Source organism: Chiloscyllium plagiosum, unplaced genomic scaffold (assembly GCF_037043375.1).
Source record: "Chiloscyllium plagiosum isolate Xiang-an unplaced genomic scaffold, Cpla_swu_hap1 HiC_scaffold_18, whole genome shotgun sequence".
Lineage (NCBI taxonomy): Eukaryota > Metazoa > Chordata > Chondrichthyes > Orectolobiformes > Hemiscylliidae > Chiloscyllium > Chiloscyllium plagiosum.
The window spans coordinates 54,060,885-54,083,639 of NW_028270156.1; the positions used below are offsets into that span (position 1 = coordinate 54,060,885).

Here is a 22,755-nt window from a genome sequence, read left to right on the forward strand (position 1 = left end):
GGGCGACCGCGCACGCTAGGGGACGGGCTTCCGAAAAAAAAAACCCGAAACGTTCGCGCGCACCGCCCAGCTCCCGGTGGCGCGCGACACGCTGAGCCCCGCCTACCCCATCCACGCGCAACCCCCTCAGCCCCTGCGGCGCGCGACGCCATCAGCCACGCCCTCCCCCTGAGGCGCGCGGCCCGCTCAGCCCCGGCATCTGGCGGCGCGCGGCACCTTCAGCCCCGCCCTTAAAGGAGCGCGACACCGTGAACCTGGGCTTCTGCGCGTGCATTGGGCGTATCGCAGGATGGTGGCGTGCCCAGTTATGAGGGCCGTGGTAAAATAGCGAAGTGCATTTGGGGAGATTTCTTAAAATCTCCTTGCAAAAAAAAATGAAGGGCACGTAGATGATTTTATATTATCATCTCATTATTTCATCAGTGAAGAGAAACTGTACCATGACAAAGTGGAAGGGAAAAAGCCTCACATTCAGCTGTAACTTTGGACAGACGGACTGTGATATCAGATATTCCGCAGGGAACCCCCCCCCCCCATCCCCATCATTTCTGCCAAACCCCCAACAATTTACCACAGCAGTTCACATACAGATGTTTCAAAGGGAAAACATGTTCATGAACAGCCTTTGTCTAACAACACGGGTATTATTAGGATTCACCTTTCTTCTTTATCTCTGCCTTCGAAAGCCTGACGAGATTAACGCAAAAATTCATGCTTCAACACCCCATACCCCGAGGGGAAAAGCGACAATGTTTTTCAAAGCACATTACCAATCTGTGTTGATGCAATGTGGATTTTGTTCCTCTTCGTTTGACCTAAATCTTGTCACTTGTCATGTGACAAGTATAAGTATTCAAGGACAAAGTTAGAAATCACACAACACTAGTTTATAGTCCCAACAGTTTTATTTGGAAGCACTAGCTTTCGGAGAATTGATCAGATGGAAACTAGTGATTCCAAATAAACATGTTGGACTATAACCTGGTATTATGTGATTTCTAACTTTGTCCACCCCAGTCCAACACCGGCTCCTCCACATCATATTCAAGGACAAGTTGCAATCATATTCAGACTGGACAGGACAATCACATTCACACGCACACACTCTTTCAGGGCTTATTCCCAAAACGTCGACTCCCCTGCTCCTCGGATTCTGCCTGACCTGCTGTGCTTTTCCAACGCCACATGTTTTGACTCAGAATCCACCATCTTGCCTAGTTTAGAGGAACATAATTAGGGAAATATGCAAAGCAGCATTTACCTCTGAGCTAAATTTTAAGCAGGTTGCCATTGTTTTTTTTAAGTAGGCACTGCCTGAATGTCCAGAAAGATTCCTGTGAAGATTCTTAAATGTACACCAATTCATCCTATTTAATCATCTGATGCCATCTTGAACTTGCTGACATTGCTGCCTGGTTCTCAGCCACTTCAAGTTCAAGCTGTGGTGCATCATGTTGCTGACTATTCAGTTCTCAGACTGCGGCCAGGTGCATTATTCTCCACCTGCAGAGAGCTGAGTGTGAAACTGGGTAGTTAAACCTGGTTTGGAATAAAACTTGTTTCTGTGTACACTATGTTTCAGCACTGGTTCCACATCCGGTCAAGAAATGCCTTGCTAGATTTGTGATAGTGTGCTAAGGATAAAATAGTACAAAATTAGTAATTACATTTTTTCAGGTCGGCATGGCTGGGTTGGTTTGAAGGGTCTGTTTCCTTGCTGTACATCTCTATGACTCTACTAAGAACCTCCTGAGGAGAACAGGAACATTTCAGACTTGGAAGGAAGATACAGAGCAAGAACTGACTTTGTTCTGATGCCTCTTGGCTGGCAAGTTCTTGAGGTTCTGAACTGAACATCAATTCATTCCCAAACCTGTATGAACTCCAACCATGGTACATACTGCAACATACATACCAAGGGGTCTCCCCATCCAGCCATGATTCACAAAGTTTCTGGTGTTCTGCAATACTCAAGGGGAACTGAACTGCAGAGAAAATACTTTGACTTGCCCTTCTCAGAGCATAACTATTATAGACTCGCAGTGCCTTGGCCATTTTGCTCAGTTGTAGGACCCCTGTATCTGCTCCAGAAGGTTCAAGTGCTACAATGGGACTTGAAGGGAATAGAACCCAGAGAGAATGACCATTTGACTCAAACATCCTCCCCTTTTCCCCTGCCCCAGATGACCCTCACAGTGACACATCCCTGTAGCAGCATCCATTGTAAGCCTCAGCCAATTTCTTATCTGATTTTGTTTGCCCTGAATCTATGCAGCTCAGAGTTGCAAACCAGACTTGTTTGTCTTCCGTATTATTTTTAAAAACCACACACAGACTCCAGAATCATTGGGGAATTTAGTGTATTCTTCTCTCTCTGCTTTTGTGAATTTTTGAGTTCTCTATCTCTCTGGATATGTTTAACCCACTGATATGGAAAAAGGACACACACCAGGCCAATTTCAACAGCTGTCTGAGGTCAGGGTCTGAGCACTGCACAATCCCTGAGTTCTAGGAATAGGAGGTCTCTTTCTTTCCCCTTGCTGCTGATGTAAAAACCTTGTCACTTGAAAACTTAAGGTCATTTCTCTTTGACCCAGGTTGTAGCTGCATTACTCTATGATCAGGAAACCATTGGGGGACAGGGAATAGTATAAAGCTGAGGTATATATCCCTTTAATTGGAAGAGCTAGTGAGACAAATCAATATAATCTAATGTTTTGACCTCTTTCAAGTATGATGTTGCAGTTAAAAATGGGGTATCCAGGATTGTATCCACAGAAGAACATCAAGAAGAAAAATCAATTGCAGTCCCAATTTCTTGGCAGGGTATATTGTTTGATGGATCCAGGAAGCAGTGGCAAGTTGGAGGGCTATGACTTTATGGGATATATATGGAAACCTGATGATCTGCAAAGCACAAAACATGTTGCTTACAGGTAAGCCAGTATTCAATGTAGCAACATGTGTCAATTGCAAGACCTTTGTCTAGAGATGGGACGCACAAGTATTTTAATCAGAGTCCTCCAAAGAGGTAAAGGCAAAAAGGGAAAAGCATAGTCTGCTGACGCATCCTATCTCGGCTTGCTGTGCAAAGTCAGGGAGTGGTGATTATGTCCCCAGTCTGAGCAGGATCATGCTGGTGAAGAGCACATTTGAGGCCACTGGTGCAACCAGGTTAAGTGCTTGAGCCACTCATTTTGTTTTTCAAAATTATTACAAATTTGAGGTTTGGTATTACAAAACTGCAGAGACTCATGTGCAAATTATAAATGGTGTGTGGTATTGTAACCCCTCCCCAGTACCTAAAATGTAATCTTGAATTTCTCTTTTGTGCCCTGGCAGAAAGCACCCAAAAGAAATTTGCAGACCCGTTTGAATGATTTTATGATGCCCAGATGTGCTTCAGAGACCAAGACTGAGTTGGCGGATGTAACACAATGAGGGTTTTGTGTCAGGGATGTGTGAACAAAATGCCCCTCTGCCAAAGGTGGTAAACATTCCATTTTGAGTATGTCTTTTCAAAGGTGAAGAAGAGAACAGTTTCCAGAGGGTATTTCACAAAGTAAAGCTGATTGTGGCTCAAATTTGCCAGTGTCAATGGGGGTAGGTGTCCTAGTGTTGGAACCTAAACAATCTCAATAATGTGGAACAGTATACCTCTTTTGATCTTTTCTCCTGCAACCTCAAGATTTTTAAAATATAAGCTTAGTGTCACTGAAATCATTTACTCTTAATTTATTTCATTACTGATTTGTATCCTATTTGACTTTGATATTGCCAACTTTGACCCTTCGCTTAAGTTTTTCAATTATAATATTTATGCATACAATAAAACTTTTACATGGATGGGTTGGACCAAAGGGTCTGTTTCCATGCTGTACATCTCTATGACTCAGCTTTTGGAAGTTGAGTCCTAACAGTTATACCTTCACATTTCGTTCCATACATCTATGGCAAATTTGTAACTATTATACATGAATTACAAAGCATTATCACAACATATTCCTTTCATTACATAGAAATAATTACAAAATTAAATTAGCCAATGTTCATTGCTTTCGGAGAAGAAAATTTTACACACTAACAACTGTCTGAGAAAAAGCATTTTTCCACAACTCTTTCTTAAAATGAAGTCATCTTATTTTTAAAATGTTTTGCCAAGTTCCAGTCTCCTGCACAAGCAGTAACACCCTTCTGCCATCCACCTTATCGAGACCTTGCAGGATCTTGTATTTTGATAAAACTACTCTTCATTTAAGAACTGGGTTTAATTCAACATTTATTCATAAGGCAAAGCCTACATCTCGGGAATGAGTCAAGTGAATCTTTTCTGAACTGTTATCATTTTTCAAGTCCCTGTTCAGCTGCAATAAAATTTCTCTGCTTTTATATTTATATTTTTATATTATATTCCCCTTGTAATAAATACCAACATTCCAATTGACCTTTATCACTTGCTATGTCTCTATAATAATGCTTTGTGTACCAGGACATCCAGATTCCTGTATGGGTTACAGAAGTCCATCCATGATCCCTTTTCTTCATGACTTACAAGCCGTCTTTCAACAATATTATCGGGAAGCAACGGGGTAAGCTACTTCAGATTGTGCCTAAGCCATGAAAAGTAACCACTTGAATGAGGAACTGCAAGAGTAGAGAAAGAGATTTGAAGAGAAATGAAATTGGGGTAAATTGCATCATGTATTGAAAGTTGCATTCTATTGTGGAGAGAGTGAAACCTCCCTGGGAATAACAGAAGTAAAACAGAAGCAATAATGTTAATTTTGGTCAGCAACTTTGGTAAAAGTGTCAGGAAAACATAACAGGTCATATTCACTGAATGATACTAGAGCTGAACACAACTGATGGTTGGAGGCGTGTCAACATTATACAGTGGATAGAAGCTACAAGAAATCTTTTGATACTGTCACATAGAGATAAGAAAATCACAAGGGGAAAGAATTAAATCCTCATAGAAACTGAACCAGAAATGAAATTCCACTTGTTATGATAATGTGTTGTGTCAAATATTAATCATTAAGTTCATCAGCTGATTTCACATATTAAATATTTTTAAACTGTCATTGAATACCCTAAGAGGTCTGTTATACTTACTTGCATCTTAAAGCCTTTCAAATCACTCGAGGTCCAAAGTGGATTACAAAAAAAAAACTTAAATGACCCTGGGGACTTTCACACATGTTAATATTGAGGATTACTGCAAGAACAATGAAAATACTTTCCTGATATTGACTCAATGTTTGAAAAAATTCCATTGACACATTTGTTGTGAGAGAATGCAAATCTACTTTGTTAAGGAGCAGAAGTTTCAGTCCTGGAGGCGGGGAGAACCAAATTGCTTGATAAGATTACACTGATACTATATTTGGGACCATGACTTTGCAGTTTGAAAGCAAGTCACCTGACACCCGCCATTTTTATTGCAAAGTATAGAAAAGGCACTGCAAGCTGTTCTCTCACCAGAAGATGTTAGCAGGCTTGAGGAAAAGTGTCCATCTATTCTTTATTGATTCTCTTTTTCTCCCTTTCTGTTTCCTTTCAAACTAACAGCTTCTTTGGGTTTGCTGAATCTTCTTCTATTCCTATGTCCCTGCAAGCAGATGAAGAATTCTAACAGAAAACCTTTTGAATTTCTTCAGCAATGTCTCCAGGAGAAAGATGGACATTCTGGTTACGTTTTTGAAATATCATCTCAGTTAAGAACCAAAAGCCTGCAAATTACAGCAGTCAGAATACTAAATATAAATTGTGAACTGACATTACTTAGTGTTTGTCCAAATTTACCTACTTCTATTTTTAATTTATAATTGTGTGCGTGGATATTGAGTGCATATGTTCTATTTTGGGTCTTGTATTAACCATTTAATGTTCTTACCCAGGTTAGTTTCAGAAAAATATATTGACTCCTTTCTTTGTTTAAAAACTCAAGAAAAGCTGTCTGGTTAATCCTTTACAACCAGCATGTAAACACAGTCAGTACATACACTAAATCGACAAATCCATCTTTTAAATACACCACCTTTTCCTTTCCTTAATTCCCTGAATCTTACTTGTTTTGGTTCCAAACTTTTCTTTAATACTTTATTAACTGACCATATTTAATTCATGACTGTAAATGGTGAATATCAGCAAAGTACTTGACCGTCAAAGCATTATATGAGTTTGATTCTTACCTAACATCCACCCAAATATACTTTGGCAGTGCTTACTAGACGTGATAACAAAACATTAGGGCAGTTGCCTAACAAGGACTTTATGCACAAGTGTCACAATATCCCAGAACAGGTAAAATTTTGTGATTTATTATTTTCCATTTCCCATGTTTATATTTTATGTTTTCACTAACTTGTGAAAGATACATGAACACTTAAAATATACAAGCTATGTCTGTGTAACATTGCAGTTCTCGAATCAATAACCCCTTATTTTGAGTAAACATTTTGCCAAATAGTAGTCGTAATTCAGACAAGTGCAGTATTTAAAAGATGTGATACAAATGTCCACACTACACTTTGAGTTGCAGCAATTAAGCCCCTAATGAAAAAAAGAGGCAACTTTGCCAATAATTTACACACACTGCTAAGAGTTACTGCTTTGGGTACAATCAGAAATCAAGATGCAAATCACCCTGGATTTCATGAGTTTTTTTGCTTAATTTTCCATAAAACATCAGATCTAAAACTTTCCTTGAATCAATGCAAACAGAAATAATTTTAGAATTTAATTTACATGATATGCTTGATTAAAAATATTCTTTGATATTGCTGGAGCAATAACCGTAGTTGAAAATATACTCATTATAAAAATTGTACCATTTAATTTACCAATCTTCTATTTCACCACATTTCATTTACAAAAAGTGACTTTAAACAAGCATACTACACCGTTTCTAAGCTACATCTGTGGACACAAGTCACTTTGTTAGTAAAAGAAAAGGTGCCTATTTATGGCTTTGCACTTCATAAGACTTAAATTATGTCAAACATTCCTCAGTGGTTAAAATGGTTAGAAGGGTTCGCCAGTATTGCGAGTGTGCCTAGAATCTAATAAGATGTTTATTAAATTCTGGCAAAAGATCAAGGAAACTTAATTTACTCTGAATGAGATTTATGATTGCAAATCTGCAATTGGAACATAGGAGTAAGGGTAGGCCATTCAGCTCCTTAAGCATCTTTTGCATGATTTTTCCCAAAATCCACAAACCTGACTGCCCTGATTGACCTATCGTCTCTGCCTGCTCCTGCCCCATTGAACTTACCTCCTTATATCTCGACACCGTCCCACTCCCTTGGTCCACATACATTCAGACCACCACCCACACCCTCCACCTCTTCCATGACCTTCGTTACCCTGGCCCCCAATGCCTCATCTTCACCATGGATATCCAGTCCCTATATACATCAATCCACTATGGCGAAGTCCTCAAAACCTTCTGTTTCTTCCTCTCCCGCTGATCCAACCAGTACCCCTTCACCGACACACTCATTCAATTGATGGAACTGGTCCTCACCCTCAACAACTTCTCCTTCAAATCCTCCCATTGCCTTCAGACCAAAGGGATAGCCATGGATACCTGCATGGGCCCCAGCTATGCCTGCCTCTTCACAGGATATGTGGAACTGTCCATCTTCGGCAGTTACACAGGCAAAATCCCTATCTTTTCCTCTGCTGCATCAATAACTGTATCAATGCCACCTCGTACTCCCATGAGGTGATTGAACAGTTCATCAACTTCACTAACACCTTCCACCCTGACCTTAAGTTAATCTGGATCAACTCGAATACCTCTCTCCCCTTCCTGGACCTCTCCGCCTCCATCTCCAGTGACCAACTCAACACAGACATCTATTTCAAACCGTCTGGCTCCAACAGCTATCTGGATTACACCTCCTCCAACCTGGCCTCCTGTAAAAACATGATCAATTACTCCCAATTCTTCCTCCTCTGCTGCATCTGCTCCCAGGAGAAACAATTCCACTCCAGGACATCTCAGATGGCCTCCTACTTCTAGGACTGCAATTTCTCCTCCCACATGATCAACAATGCCCTCCAGCGCATCTCCTCCATTTCCTGCACCTCCACCCTTGAACCCCACCCCTCCAACTACAACAAGGATTGAACTCCCGTGGTCCCCTGGTCCTGCACCTTCCACCCACTAATCTACAGATACAGCATATTATCGTCCACCATTTCTGCCACCTTCAATCAGACCCCACCACCTGAGATATATTTCCCTTCCCACCTCTATGAGCATTCCACAGAGACCATTCCTCCGTAACTCCCTTGGTAAGTCCACCTGCGTCCACATCTCCCCTATCACCTGCATCCAAGGCCCCAAAGGACCTTTTCATATCTGGCAGAGATTTTCCTGCACATCCAAACACCTCATCTACTGTGTCCGTTGCTCTCGATGTAGTCTCCTCTACATTGGGGAGACATGATGCCAACTCATAGAACATTACAAGGAATATCTCTGGGACACACAAAACAACCCCACCACCCTGTGGCAAACCACTTCAACTCCCGCTCCCACTCTTCCAATGACATGCAAGTCCTGGGTCTTGTCCACTGCCAAATCCAAGCCACCCAATGACTGGAGGAAGAATGCCTCATCTTCCACCTTGAGACCCATTAACCATATGGCATCAATGTTGACTTCATCAGTTTCCTTATCTCTCCCCCCCCCAACTATTCCCAGATCCAAACCTCCAACTTGGCACCGCCCTGTTGACCTGTCCTAAATGTCTATCGTCCTTCCTACCTATCCACTCCATCCTCCCCTCCGACCTATCACTATCACCCCCCACCTGATTTACCTATTGCCTTTCCAGCTACCTTCCCCCTCCATCCCCACTCTCCGATTTATCTCTAAGCCCCCTTCCCCCACACCCACACTCCTGATGAAGGGTATATGCCTGAAATGTCGATTCTCTGCTCCATTGATGTTGCCTGACCTGCTATGCTTTTCCACATTACACTTTTCAACTTTGCATGATTTGACCAATTGCAGATAGTCTGAGCTGGGAATACCTAAGCAAAATGATAAAAGCTCTAAGACCCTCACTTTATGGGCCTAATTTTCTGAACTTCCAGTGGCTGATAAAGGGAGGTTATCAAGGAGCTTTCAAATCTCCATGCTGCAGCATCAACAGCCTAACTCCTTCTCTCAGAAAACCTCAGTTCAAACTCTGGCTTCTTCCTGTCAGACTGGTTGTCTCCCTGTGAAGCATCTGTTACCATTCAAACATCTGCCATCTGTTTGAGCTTAATGCATTTCTGGAGTTGATTTGTCTCTGTAGCACTGTGATCAAAAGCCAACCTGCAATTAACCTTCAGGTCTGGCCTCACAAACAAATAGTTTTTTTTTCACACAAGCTGCTGCCCATGTTCCAAAGATCATTGTCAGTTCACAGTTCCAAGCCAAACTTGATTAAAAGAAAAGATGATCAGTGATGGTTCCAACATGAGCAAGGCAGACTTATTAGAACATCCCAACTTTGATCATCTTTGTGTGAGTTACCTGACCTCAAATTTGGCAGCAAAATAGCAGCTGGGCTTTGACAGTGTTTTCCACTGTGTCAATGTTTTAGGTTCATGTGTTGTCTCCACCACTGGAAAGGCTGCCCTTGAATTGCAGAGAAGGTTGTGGTAAAGATAGTGTTGGGTTGTCTTTTGAACTGCTGGAAAAACACAGCAGGTCAGGCAGCAAGCAAGGAGCAGGAAAATCGACATTTCAGGCAAAAGACCTTCATCAGGAAAGGGCTTTTGCCCGAAACATCAATTTTCCTGCTCCTCAGATGTTGCTTGACCTGCTGTGCTTTTCCAGCACCACTCTAATCTTGACTCTGATCTCCAGCATCTGCAGTCCTCACTTTCACCTGTCTTTTGAACTGTAGCAATCTTTGGGATATAGGGACATCCACAGTGCTTTCAGGATGGGAGTTCAGGATTTTGACCCAGCATTATTAAAGGAATGGTGATATACTTGCATGTGGCCAAAGAGGACTTTGTAGGTAGTGTTATTGCCATGTATCTGCTGCCATTATTCTTCTGGCGGTAGAATATATGAGTTTGGAAGGTCTTGTTGAAGGTGACTTGGTGAAATGCTGCAGTGCATCTTCTAGATGGCATATATTGCTGCCACTTTGCATTGATGGTGGAGGAAGAAATTTTGGAACTAGTGGTTGGGGTGTCAGGCATGTGGGTTACTTTGGTTAAGATGGTATCAAGCTTCTTGAGTTTTGATGAAGCTGCATTTGTCTGGGCAAATGGAGAGTACTCCATCACACTTCTGACTTGTCTCAAAAGATATGTTTGGCACTGTGGCTCAGTGGTTAGTACTGCTGACTCACAGCGCCAGGGACCCGGTTCAATTCTAGCCTCGGACAACTGTTTATGTGGAGTTTACACATTCTCCTGTGTCTGTGTGGGTTTCCTCCGGGTGCTCTGGTTTCCTCCCATAGCCCAAAGATGGGCAGGCCAGGTGAATTGGCCATGCATCATTCAGAGGGAAATGGGCCTGGGTGGGTTACTCTTCAGAGGGTCGGTGTGGAATAGTCAAGCAAAAAGGCCTGTTTCCACACTATAGTGAATCTAATCTAATCTAAAATGTGAGAAAAAACAGCAGTCTGTGCCATAGACATGTCTTATCTGTTTCCTTTTCAAGAACACACAAGACCAAGGCCAGTTCAAAGGTCGTTCAACACTGATGTGCATGTACAGTCATAGAGACATAGAGCCATACAGCATGGAAACTGACCCTTCAGTCTAAATCAACCGTGTTGCATAAACTGTATATGTCTCATTTGCCTAAGTTTGACCCATATCCCTGTAAACCTTTCCTTCCATGTAGCTGTCCAAATGTCTTTTAAATGTTATAATTTTATCCACCTCTACCATTTCCTCTGGAAGCTTGTTTAAATATGCCTCACCCCCTGTGAAAAAGTTGCCCTTCGGGTCTCTTAAATCTTTCCCGCCTCACCTTAAAACTATGCCCTCTAGTTTTGGACCTCCCTACCCTGGTGAAAAGACCTTGGCTAAGCACCTTATCTATGCCCCTCATGATTTTATAAACCTGTATAAGGTCACCTGTCAGCCTCCTATGCTCCAGAGAAAAAGGTCTCAGCCTATCCAGCCTCTCCCTTTAGCTCAAACCCATCAGTCTCAGTAACATCTTTGTAAATCTTTTTAACACCTTTTCCAGTTTAATAACATCCTTCCGATGGTGTCCAGAGTTGTGCACAGTAATTCAAATGTGAATTTACCAATGTCTTGTATGGCTGCAACATGATGTCCCAACTCCTGTATTCAATGCTGTGACTGATGAAGGCAAGCATTCCAAATGCCTTCTTCACCACCCTGAGTACATGTGACACCACTTTCATGGAACAACGTACCTGAACCCCTAGTCTCTCTGTTCAACAACTCTCCCCAGGGCCCTACCATTAACTGTGTAAGTTCTATACCTCATAATAATCCAAATTAAACTCCATCTGCCATTCTTCAACCCATTGGCCCTGTTGATCAAGATCCCATTGTACTCTGTGATAACATTCTTCACTATCTACTATCCCAGCAATTTTGGTGTCATCCACAAACTTACTAACAAGCCTCCTATATTCTCATCTAAATCATTTATATAAATGATAAACAACAGTGGGTCCAGGACTGATCCTTGGCCCAACACCATTGGTCACAGGCCTCCAGTCTCAACAACAATCCTCTACCATCACCCTCTGTCTCCTACCATCAAGCCAATTAGCTAACTCTCCCTGGATCCTACTTGATCTAACCTTACTAAGCAATCTACCATTTGGAACTTTGTCAAAGGCCTTGCTAAAGTCCATATAGACCATGTCTACCACTTTGCCTTCTTGGCCAACACTTCAAAAAACTCAAGTTTGTCAGACACAATTTTCCACACAAAAAGCCATGCTGACTATCCCTAATCAATCCATGCATTTCCAAATGCATGTAGGTCCTGTTTATCAGAATGCCCTCCAACAACTTACCCACCACTGACATCAGGCTCATCAGTCTGTAGTTTTTCTTGCAGCCTGGTTTTTCCTCGCAGCCTTTCTTAAATAATGGCACAATGTTAGCCACCCTCCAATCTTCCGGCATCTCAACCATGGTTGTCGATTATTTAAATATATCTGCTAGGCACCCTGCAATTTCTTCCCTACCTTTCCATAATATCCCACGGTACCTTCTCTTATGGAAGAAAAAGTACTAGTGGAAGAAAGTGCGCTACTGAGCTGAGTGTGTGTGCTCATGTGTACTAGATTGGATTCAAGTGCTAGTATGCTGTGAAGGTCACAATTGAAGAACCATCCACCCTTTGCAGGTAAAGGACTAGAAGTTAACTAGCCAGCAAATCATTCAAGAGGAAACAGGACAAAAGAATTTCAAACGACCTGCAAAGCCAAGAGTCTAAAAGTCATTGCTTGACTATCAACGTTTTGCTATTTCTTCTTCTTGAATGAACCAATTAACTTGTATCTATTTTGGACTCACTTCTCATTTCTAAACTGTGTGTATGTGTCTTATGTTATTAATTCCTCTCATGTTTCAGAACCAATGTTAACTCAAGGGAGCCTTGTTAAATTGGCTCATTTTAAAAAAGAAGTTTATTTGGATTGGGAGAAAGATATCCACAAGGTGAAGGATCATTTATAAGTTAAACTTCTTGAGACTAACCGAGGAAGCAGGAGAATAAAAAGAGGAGCCAGTTCATCTCTCCTGTGGCCAGATAACCCAGGGCCTGAATGGCTAAGTCTGAAACCAGAAAGAGCAATCTTTGAGCAGCTAAGCCTAATGGGACTTTCGGATCAGGTGAAGCACAAAGCATCTGGACCAGACAAAGGCAAACAAGGACAAGCCCATAGTTGGTCTGAAGGAGATTGGTTTGTGTATTGAAGTCTTGATGAGAAGACTTGCTGGAGTCATGGGTCCCTGCTATGACCATGTCTGGAGAGGAGGCATGCCCTTGACACATTGGAGGATGGATACCAAGGGCACCCGTAGCAACTTCCATATATGGCATTAGGGATCTCACTGGATGCTGTGAAATTAACTGGACGGATCAATTGACAATCCAAGATGGAGGATGGGAAAAATTTCTGGCTGGACCAGGCTGCTCCTTTCTTGAGGTATTTTAGGTGTTAAGGTGATTTCTTCAAATTCCAGGAACAGCAATTACTGTTTTCTATGCTGTTGCATTGTTTTGGAGCTTTGGAGGTAAATAAGTCCGAACAACAGCACTTTTAAAAGGGAGAGAAACAGACAAAGGCAGCGCATGGTGAGTCAGTGCAGGAGAGAGAGAGAGAGAAAGAAATCCACACTGCTAACTGTCACAGCAGTGAACCTGCGCAGTTACTGCCTTTGCTGTTGGAATTCATGTATTGCTGGACATTGGAGTGCGTCTGAAAAAATTAACAAACAGTGAAATTCGCAACTAATCTTGGAGAACCTGTTTGGGAGAGGTCACAGCATTGAAACAGGTAAGTGAATATTTTTAAGTGTGGCCTGACAGTAAGTCTGCAGTAGTGAGTAGAGTGAGTTCTTTCTTCATTATATGTTTTATTGAGATATGTCGCTTGATTAAACTTAAAAATATAAGCCATAAGTATTAAGTTAGCCTGGAACAGTGTTTCATAAAGGAATACGACAGTGCTATTTTCTGGGTCTGTAGATTGGAAGAAGCAAAAATGGCTTTTACTAAAGTAATATGCTCTTCTTGTCAGACGTGGGAGTTTAGGGAGAGTTTACATGTTACTGAGGATTATATCTGCAATAAATACCATTGGTTGCGAATCCTATCAGATCAAATGGATCAGTTGGAGAGACAATTAGAAGCAATGAGAAATTTACAAGAGCAAGGGGATGTGATGGATGGCAGTTATAGGAAGGGAAGAAAGTCTCAGATACAGTCACATAGATGGGTTAACTCCAGGAAAGGTAAGAGAGGTAGGTAGGTAGTGCAGGAGTCTTCTGCAGCTATCCCTATTTCAAACAAGTATGCTGTTTTGGAAAATGTAGGAGGTGATGGATTCTCAGGGAAATGTAGCACAAACAGCCAAGTTTCTGGTACTGAGACCGGCTCTAATGCAATGAGGGGTATGTCGGGTCCCAAGAGATCAATTGTGTTAGGGGACTCTGTAGTCCAAGGCACAGACAGATGTTTCTGTGGCCAGCAGTGAAAAATCAGGATGGTGTGTTGCCTCCCTGGTGCCAGGATCAAGGATGTCTGAGAGAGGGTGCAGAATGCTCTCAAGTTGGAGAGGGACCAGCAGGAGGTCATTGTACACTATGGAACTAATGACATAGGAAGGGAAAAAGATGAGATTCTGAAGGGAGAATATAGAGAGTTAGGCAGGAATTTAAAAAGGAGATCCTCAAGGGTAGTAGTATCTGGATTACCCGCGGTGCTACGAGCTAGTGAGGGTAGGAATAGAAGGATACACCACACGAATGCATGGCTGAGGAGCTGGTGTATGGGAGAAGGATTCACATTTTTGGATCATTGGATTCTCTTCTGGGGTATAAGTGACCTGTACAAGAAGGACAGATTGCACCTGAATAGAAGGAGACTAATATACTGGCAGGGAGATTTGCTAGAGCTGCTCAGGAGCTATTAAGGTGGAGGGTGGGGTGGGACTCAGGCAGCGAGTCAGGGCAGGCAGGAACAAAGCAGAGAACAAGTGACATTTTTTGACAAGGGATAGCAATACGGCTGTACTGAGGGAGGATATTCCTGGAAATACATCCAGGGAAGTTATTTGGGTGGAAATGAGAAATAAGAAAGGGATGATCACCTTATACGGATTGTATTATAGACCCCCCAATAGTCAGAGGGAAATTGAGAAACAGATTTGTAAGGAGATCTCGGTTATCTGTAAGAATAATAGGGTGGTTATGGTAGGGGATTTTAACTTTCCAAACATAGACTGGGATTGCCATAGTGTTAAGGGGTTAGATGGAGAGGAATTTGTTAAGTGTGCACAAGTAAATTTCTGAATCAGTTTGAATGTGCAAAACTTGACCTACTCTTGGGAATTAAGAGAGGAAAGGTGACTGAAGTATTAGTGCGGGAGCACTTTGGGGCCAGTGACCATAATTCTATTAGTTTTAAAATAGTGATGGAAAAGGGTAGACCAGATCTAAAAGTTGAAGTTCTAAACTGGAGAAAGGCCAATTTTGACGTTATTAGGCAAGAACTTTTAAAAGCTGATGGAGGCCAGATGTTTGCAGGTAAAAGTCCAGTTGGAAAATGGGAAGCCTTCAGAAATGAGATAACGAGAGTCCAGAGATAGTATATTTCTGCTAGGGTGAAACGAAAGGCAGGTAGGTGTAGGGAAGGTTGAATCACTAAAGAAATTGAGGGTTTGGTTAAGAAAAAGAAGGAAGCCTATGTCAGGTATAGACAACATAGATCGGATGAATCTTTAGAAGACTATAAAGGCAGTCAGAGTATTAAGAAAGAAATCAGGAGGGCAAAAAGGGGATATGAGATAGCTTTGGCAAATAGAGTTAAAGAGAATCCAAAGGGTTTTTACAAATATATTAAGGACAAACGGGTAACTAGGGAGAGATGAGGTCCTCTCAAAGATCAGCAAGGCAGCCTTTGTGTGGAGCCGGGGGAGATACTAAACGAGTATTTTTACTGTGGAAAAGGACATGCAGGATATAGAGTGTAGTAAAATAGATGGTGACATCTTGAAAAATGTTCATATTACACAGGAGGAGGTGCTGATGTCTTGAAACACATAAAAGTGGATAAATCCCCACGACCTGATCAGGTGTACCCTAGAACTCTGTGGGAAGCAAGGGAAGTGATTGCTGGACCCCTTGCTGAGATATTTGTATCATCGATAGTCACAGGTGAGGTGCCGGAAGACGAGTTTGGCTAACGTGGTGCCACTGTTTAAGAAAGGTGGTAAGGACAAGCCAGGTGGTAAGGACTATAGACCAGTGAGCCTGACATCGGTGGTGAGCAAGTTGTTTGAGGGAATCCTGAGGGACAGGATGTACATGTATTTGGAAAGGCAAGGACTGATTAGGGATAGTCAACATGGCTTTGTGCGTGGGAAATCATGTTTCACAAACATGATTGAGTTTTTTGAAGAAGTAACAAAGAGGATTGATGAGGGCAGAGCAGTGGACATGATCTATATGGACTTCAGTAAGGTGTTCAACAAGGTTCCCCATGGGAGACTGGTTAGCAAGGTTAGATCTCATGGAATACAGGGAGAACTAGCCATTTTGTTATAGAAGTGGCTCAAAGGTAGAAGACAGGGTTGGTGTTGGTGGATTATTTTTCAGACTGGAGGTCTGTGACCAGTGGAGTGCCACAAGGATCGGTGCTGGGTCCACTACTTTTTGTCATTTATATAAATGATTTGGATGGGAGCATTAGAGGTATAGTTAGTAAATTTGCAGATGGCACCAAAATTGGAGGTATACTGGACAGCGATGAAGGTTACCTCAGATTACAACGGGATCTTGATCAATGGGCCAGTGGCTGAGAAGTGGCAGATGAAGTTTAATTCAGATAAATGCAAGGTGCTGCATTTTGGGAAAGCAAATCTTAGCAGGAATGCTAAGGTCCTCAGGAGTATTGCTGAACAAAGAGACCTTGGATTGCAGGTTCATAGCTCCTTAAAATTGGAGTCACAGATAGATAAGATAGAGAAGAATGCGTTTGGCAGAGTATTGGTCAGAGTATTGAATACAGGAATTGGGAGGTCATGTTGTGTGTGTACAGGACATTGGTTAGGCCACTTTTGGAATATTGCATTCAATTCTGGTCTCCTTCCTATTGGAGGATGTTGTGAAACTTGAAAGGGTTCAGGAAAGATGTTGCCAAGGTTGGAAGATTTGAGCTATAGGGAGAGGTTGAATAGGCTGGGCCTGTTTTCCCTGGAGCATCAGAGACTGAGGGGTAACCTTATAAAGGTTTATGAAATCATGAGAGGCATGGATAGGATAAATAGACAGAGTCTGTTACCTGTGGTAGGGGAGTCCAGAACTAGAGGGCATATCTTTAGGGAGAGAGGGGAAAGATATAAAATAGACCTAAGGGGCAACTTCTTCATGCAGAGGTACGTGTATGGAATGAGCTGGTGGAGGCTAGTACACTTGCAACATTTAAAAGGTATCTGGATAGGTATATGAATAAGAAGGCTTTAGAGGATATGGACCAAGTGCTGGCCGGTAGGACCAGATTGGGTTGGCATATCTGGTCGGCATGGACGAGTTGGACTAAAAGGTCTATTTCCGTGCTGTACATCTCTATGACTCTATGACTCTATGGTTGAGGGCCAGACAACATACAAGATGGAGGACCGGAAAATAATTGGGGGTGTAATACCTGTTCCTTTTTTGAGGTATTTTCAGTGTTGGAGCTGATTTCCTCAAATTCTAGGGGCAGTAATTACTATTTTATAAGCTATTGCATTGTTTTGGAACTTTGGGGGAAAAAAGATCAAAATGACAGCACTTTTGTATGAAGACAGACAAAGGCAGTGACCACATGGGAAGTGATTCAAACAGAGAAATAAACCTGCACTACTGTCTGACCCAGCAGTGAATCTACAAAGCTGACTGTTCTGCTGTTTGATTACAAGTATCTCTGGATATCAGAGTTCATTGTAAGTATAATTAATAGACAGAGACATTCATAGCTGATCTTGGAGAAACCTGTGTGGGAGAGTTCACAGCAGGGAACAGCTAAGTGGCTTTTTAAAGTGTAATCTTATTGTTTTTATTGTAAATCTACAATAATGAGTACAGTGTTTTTGATTATATGTTTTATTGAGGTCTGTCTCTTGATTACCCTATAAAAATATAAAATATGGTACTAAGTTAACCTGGAACAGAGTTTTTTAGAACAGTAAGACTGCTATTTCTGGGTATACAGACTGTTAAGTTGCAAAGATGACCTTTAGTAGAGTGATGTGCTCTTCCTGTCAGATGTGGGAGATTAGGGACAGTTTCCATGTTATTGATGTACATCTGCAGGAAGTGTGTTTGGTTGTAAATCCTATTGGATTGCATGGATGGGCTGGAGTGGCAGTTGGAGGCAATGAGAAAGTTGTAGGAAGGGAAATGAATCAAAGATACAGTCAGGTAGATAGGTAGGAGAGGGAGGCAGGTGGTGCAGGAGTCTCCTGTGGCTATCCCCATCTCAAACAAGTATGCTGTTTTGGAAAATGAAGGATGTGATGGTCTCTCAGGGGAATGGAGCTCTGACAGGCAGGTTTCTGGTACTGAGATTGGTTCTAATATAATAAGGGTTATGCCAGGTTCCAAGTAATCAACATTAATCGAGGACTATCTAGCCAGAGGCACAGACGGACATTTCTGCTGCCGACATCAAAACACAGAATAGTGTGCTGCCTCTCTGGTGGCAGGATCAAGGATAAATCAGAATATTTTCAAAGGCCAAGGGGACCAGGGAAGTCATTCTACACATTGGAACTAACAACTTAGAAAGAGAAAAGGATGCAGTTCTGAGGAGAGAATATAGGAAATAGGCAGAAATTTAAAAAGGAGATCCTCAAGGGTAGTGATACCTGGATTACTCCTGGTGCCATGAGCTAGTGAGGGGAAGAATAGGAGGATACAGCATGGCTGAGGAACTGGTGTATGGGAAAAGGATTCACATTTTTGGATCACTAGAATCTCTTCTGGGGTAGAAATGACCTGTATAAGAAGGACAGATTGCATCTGAATTGGAAAGATATTAATATATTGGCAGGAAGATTTGTTAGAGCTGCTCAAGAGAATTTAAACTAGGAAACAGGTGTGGGGATGAGGGTGAGATCCAAGGAGATAGTAGGGAAAAAGATCAGTCTGGGACAGGTACAATTGGGAAAAGGAGTGAGTCAAACAGTCAGGGCAAGCATGAACATAGCAGAGGACAAGGTAGGACTGATAAATTAAACTGCGTTTATTTCAATGCAACAGACTTAACAGGGAAGGCAGATGAATTCAGGGGATGATTGGGAATATGAGACTGCGATATCATTAGCAATTACAGAGACATAGCTCAGGGATGGACAAGACTGGCAGCTTAATGTTCCAGAGTATAGATGAAAGGAAGGATAGAAAGGGGGGAAAGAGAGGGGAGGGGTGGCGTTTTTGATTAGGCATAATATTACGGCTGTATGTATGGAGGATAATCCCCTAGGAATACGTACAGGGAAGTTATTTGGTTGGAACTGAGAAATAAGAAAGAGATGATCATCTTCTTGAGATTGTAGTATAGACCCCCAATAGTCAGCAGAAAATTGAAAAACAAATTTGTAAGAAGATCTGTTATCTATAAGAATATGAGATGGTAATGGTAGGGGATTTTAACTTTCCAAACATAGACTAGGACTGCCATAGTGTTACGAGCTTGGAATGGAGAGGAATTTGTTAAGTGTGTACAAGAACATTTTCTGCTTCACTATGTGGATGTGCCTCATAGAGAGGATGCAAAACTTGACCTACCCTTGGGAAATAAGGCAGAGCAGGTGACTGAGGTGTCAATGGGGGAGCATAATTCTATTAGTTTTAAAATAGTGATGGTAAAGGATGGATCGAATCTAAAAGTTAAAATTCTAAAACAATTGAGCGGGTCGGATGTTCGCAGGTGAAGGGACAGCTAGAAAATAAAAAAGTTAGATCACAAGAGTCCAGAGACACTATGTTCTTTTTAGGGTGAAGGGCAAGGTTGGCAATTGTAACAATGCTGGATGACTAGAGAAATTAAGAAAAAAAATTTGATTAAAAAAAAGAAGCAAGACAGGTATAGACAGGAGAGATTGAGTGAATCCCGTGAAGAGAATAACAGCAGTAGGAATATACGTAAGATGGAAATCGGGAGGGCAAAAAGGAGACACGAGATAGCTTTGGCAAATAGGGTTAAGGAGAATCCAAAGGGAATCTACAAATACGATAAGGACAAAGGGGAAATTAGAGAGAGAATAGGACCACTTAGAGATCAACAAGGCCGCATGTATGTGGAACCGCAGGAAGTGAGAGAGACGTTAAACGAGGGAGGGAGACATTATTTTGCATCAGTGTTTACTATGGAAAAGAATATGGAAGATACAGAATGTGGGAGATAAATAGTGACATCTTGAAAAAATGTCCTTATTACAGAGATTAGATTAGATTAGCTACCCCACAGTATGGAAACAAGTCCTTCGGCCCAACAAGTCCACACCAACCCTCCGAAGAGCAACCCACCCAGACCCAATCTCCAAACCTATATTTAGCCCTGACTAATGCACCTAACACTATGGGCAATTTAGCTTGGCCAATTCACCTGGCCTGTACAGCTTTGGATTGTGGGAGGAAATCTGAGCACCCAGGGGAAACCCACGCAGGCACGGGGAGAATGTACAAACTCCGCACAGTCATTGAGGCAGGAATCGAGCCCGGGTCCCTGGCTCTGTGAGGCTGCAATGCTAACTACTGAGCCCTCATGCCACCCAAGGAGGAGGGCACGGATGGCCTAAAACACATACAGGTGGATAAATCCCCAGGACCTGATCAGGTGTACCATAGAACTCTGTGGGAAGCTAGGGAAGTAATTGCTGGGCCCCTTGCTGAGATGTTTCTATCATCAATACCAACTGGTGAGGTGCCAGAAAACTGGAGGTTGGCTAACGTGGTGCCACTAATTTAAAATGTTGGGAAGGAAAAGCTAGGGAACTATAGACTGTGAGCCTGATATCGGTGGTGGGCAATTTGTTAGTGGGAATCCTGAGGAACAGGATTTATATGTATTGGGATAGGCAAGGTCTGATTAGGGATAGTCAACATGGGCTTGTGCATGGAATCATGTCTCACAAACTTAATTGACTTGTTTGAAGAAGTAACAAAGAGGATTAATGAAGGCAGAGCAGTGGACATGATCTATAGGGACTTATTGAACAAGGTTAGCAAGGTTAGATCACATGGAATATAGGGAGAAGTAGCCATTTGAATACAGAACTACCCAAGATGGAGGATGGGAAAAAATTGTGACTGTAAGAGCTGCTCCTTTTTGAGGTACTTTAGGTGTTGGAAGTGATTTCCTTGAATTCCAGGAGCAGCAGTGTTATATGCTGTTGCATTGTTTTGGAACTTTGGGGTAAAAAGATTAAAACAACGGCATTTTTAAAAGGAAGAAGACAGAGAAAAGGCAGTGACTACATGGTCAGTGAGGGAGAGAAAGAAAGACACCTAAACTGCTAACTGACACAGCAGTGAATCTGCGCAGTTACTGCCTTTCTTGTTCGAGTTTATGTATCTCTGGACATTGGAGTGAATCTAGGAAAAATGAACAAACAGGGAAATTCACACTGACCTTGGAGGAACCTGTGTGGAAGAGCTCACAGCACAGGAACAGGTAAGTGCATAGTTTTAAAGTGTAACCTTGCTATAACTCTACAGTAGTGAGTAGAGTGGTTTCTTTCTTGAGTATATGTTTTATTCAGATCTGTCTCTTGAGTAAACTTTAAAAATATAAACCATAAATACAAAGTTAGCCTGGAGCACTATCTTTTAGAGCAAAAAGACAATGATATTTTCTGGGTCTGTAGATTATGAAGTAGAGGGATATGCTCTTCCTTTTGGATGTGGGAATTTAGGGAGAGTTTCCATGTTACTGACGATTATGTCTGCAGAAAGAGCCTTTGGTTGAGAATCCTATCAGATCGCATGGATTGGTTAGAGCAGTGGTTAGAGGCAATAAGGAATTTACAAGATCTCAGGGGTGTGATGGATGGCAGTTAGAGGAAGGGAGAAAAGCCACTGATACAGTCAGGTAGATGATTTAACTCCAGGAAAGGTAGGAGGGGTAGGTAGGTAGTGCAGGAATCTTCTGTGGCTATCTCCACTTCAAACAAATATGCTGTTTTGGGAAATGAAGGGGTTGATGGAATCTCAGGGGAATGTAGCACAAACAGCCAAGTTTCTGGTATAGAGAATGGCTCTAATGTAATGAGGGGTACATTCGGTTCTAAGCGATCGATTGTGACAGGGACTCTGTAGTCAGAAGCACAGACAGGTGTTTCTGCGGCCCGGAGCAAAAAATCAGAATGGTTTGTTACCTCCCTGGTACCAGTATCAAGGATATCTTGAAGAGGATGCAGAATATTCTCAAAAAGAGAGGGACCAGTAGGAGGTCATTGTACACATTGGAACTAACGACATAGGAAGGGAAAAGGATGAGATTCTGAAGGGAGAATATAGAAAGTTAGGCAGGAATTTAAAAAGGAGGTCCTCGAGGGTAGTAATAGCTGGATTACTCCCGGTGCTACAAGCTAGTGAGGGTAGGAATAGGAGGATAGAACAGATGAATACATGGCTGAGGAGCTGGTGCAGGGGAGAAGGGATCACATTTTTGGATCATTGAAATCTCTTTTGGGGTAGAAGTGACCTGTACAAGAAGGATGGATTGCACCTGAATTGGAAGGGGATATTGGCAGAAAGGTTTGCAAGAGCTGCTTGGGAAGATTTAAACTAGTGAGCTGGGAAGTGGGGGGAGGGGCCAGGGAAATAATGAGGAAAGAGATCAATCTGAAACTGGTACAATTGGGAAAGGAAGCAAGTCAAACAGTCAGGGCAGGCTGGAACAAAGCAGAGAACAAGGTAGGACTGATAAATTAAACTGCATTTACTTGAATCCAAGAGGCCGAACAGGGAAGGCAGATGAACTCAGGGCATGGTTAGGAACATGGGACTGCGATATCATAG

General features: G+C 42.1%; 1 long non-coding RNA gene across 1 annotated transcript; it reads left to right on the forward strand.

Moving 5' to 3' along the window:
• Nucleotides 1-3,053: 3,053 nt before the first annotated feature.
• Nucleotides 3,054-5,905, forward strand: LOC122558054 (uncharacterized). Its single transcript, XR_006314028.2, has 3 exons — nucleotides 3,054-3,603; nucleotides 4,490-4,589; nucleotides 5,572-5,905. It is a non-coding gene; the product is annotated as an uncharacterized LOC122558054 (long non-coding RNA).
• The last annotated feature ends 16,850 nt before the right edge of the window (nucleotides 5,906-22,755 follow it).